This window comes from Carassius gibelio, chromosome A11 (assembly GCF_023724105.1).
Source record: "Carassius gibelio isolate Cgi1373 ecotype wild population from Czech Republic chromosome A11, carGib1.2-hapl.c, whole genome shotgun sequence".
NCBI classification, from domain to species: domain Eukaryota; kingdom Metazoa; phylum Chordata; class Actinopteri; order Cypriniformes; family Cyprinidae; genus Carassius; species Carassius gibelio.
In genome coordinates, this window is record NC_068381.1 from 4,547,954 (window position 1) to 4,550,044 (window position 2,091).

The window sequence follows — 2,091 nt, forward strand, 5'->3', positions numbered from 1 at the left end:
CTCTCTCGCTCTGCTAGAATTAACAGGGAACTTCAACTCCACGCTCCCAATGCTGATATTGAAGAAGCTGTCAAGGGGGCTGAGCAAGTCCTTCAAAGGATCAACCCTTCACAGGTAATGTTGAAGACTCTTAGTTATAACTGATTTGCTTTAATGAACGCATCCTTATATTATGTGTTAATCATTGTAAGAGTGTTTATATCATGAAGTTTAAATGAAGTCCATTGTATTCTTTATTAATCTTTACAAATTGGTGCCGCCTCTTCCTGTTTCAACAGTACATGATATCTGTCCACACCTCATAGTCTGCCTTTCTTTCTATGGTGATGTTACTGAACACATCTGTCTTAGAAGCAAGAGAATGGAAATCCTAGTTTAACTTTTCAAGTGCTACAAATCAGATCAATGAATTTGGGCAATCAGATCACTTAAAGTTGTTCACACAAAGACCAATAACTATAATGAGAAGTATTTTAGCATCCACACCAACAGACAATACTGTTCTCTTAAATCTCTTAAATGTTCCCCTCATTCTGTTAAATTTATACACAAAATTCTGCCTTTCTCTGCCTTTTTCACTTCATCTTCATGCTGTACTCCCTCACTCACACATTCTTTTATGCTCTGTTGTAAGGCAGAAACTGAGAGTTTGCATGATGGCATTTTCTCAGACGCTGAATCTGATGTGTACAGATGAACTCAGGAGCCTACTAGAGTTGCCAAGGAACTTGTGCTTGAAGTATATAATTATATCTGCTTTATTTATATTTTTAAACAACAATAATGATTAAATATGGGGTCAATAAATATTTTCTTGTTTTACAGCTGAAGACCAGAAACGCAAAGAAAATCAGTCAAACCAGTCCTAAAGAAATGAGGAATGAACATGGACTTCTTGTGCCCCAAAAGAAAAGACAGAAAGGTGAAAAGTTTCACATTTCAATTTGTATGTCTGAATTCAATGCAGTTATGTGTGGTACATTGATGTTGATCTCTCAAAAGACTTTTCAAGTCCGCAGTTATAGTTTTTCACATATACATCTTTTTTTATAGCTCCTAAAATGAGCAAATAAGCTGTGCATCATCTCTGTGATTTGGGAAGGAAATGACTGAATATGGTGAGTACTGACACCTGCAACTGTGTTCACCAACACTATTACTCTAGAATGGTTATTGCTGTTATTGCTGACTTATTGTTTTGTCTGTTTGTTTGAATTAAGATGAAGCCAATTGATGAAGATATCAATTGAATGGCCACCGAGTGCATCACTGCTACCTGAACCCATCAGTTATCTGCTGTGAAGACTGCATTCACAAACCGCTCTACTGCGACAGCTCAGATGTTACGGCCTGTAAAAGTAAACATCACAGCTAAACAACGAGAGCTAGTTGTGGTGGGATTCTTTTGGCCAATATCCCCAACAAGAATCAATGTTAAGTCCAGTGCAACAATTGACTTAATATAGTATAAAAATACTATATATTGTTTATTGATTTACCATAACCTAAATACATGTTTTGGCCCTCCAGGACATCTAGACCAGGTGGAGTGTGAGGAGGACCATCAGAGACTCCAGCCAGCCGAGCCATGGATTGCTCTCACTGTTACCATCAGGCAGACGTTATCACAGAACCTACACCAGCAGACAGTGAGACTAGTTCCTTTCACAGGCAATCAGACTGAACTGAACTCATACCAGTAAAACCATACACACCCCACCAACCTCATATGCCCTGCACTCTTATCAGTTATGCTGACTGGACTCAATATTATTATGCACCCTGACATTCTGTTTGCACTAATTCATACCGTGCTTTACTGCAGAGATGTATGTGTACTGTGATTATTATTGTTTTCAATTCATGCTCTTTGTATAGCATAATTTTTAACATATATTGTTCTCTACCTGAATTGAGTCCCTTATATATGTGTGTTGCATATATATATATATTCAGAATTTGTATTTCATATATATTCATGAATTAATTCATTTGTCATCCATACTGTCACGCTGCAGTCTGCACCCAAGACTTTCATCACCTGTATACTTGTGTTCATTGTATTGTGACAATAAAGATATTTGATTTAAA

General features: G+C 37.1%; 1 long non-coding RNA gene across 1 annotated transcript; it reads left to right on the forward strand.

Annotated features, from left to right (window-relative positions):
• The first annotated feature begins 203 nt into the window (after positions 1 to 203).
• LOC128022779 (uncharacterized) lies at positions 204 to 2,091 on the forward strand. The gene is made up of 5 exons (XR_008186005.1): positions 204 to 739; positions 826 to 922; positions 1,054 to 1,118; positions 1,221 to 1,433; positions 1,531 to 2,091. It is a non-coding gene; the product is annotated as an uncharacterized LOC128022779 (long non-coding RNA).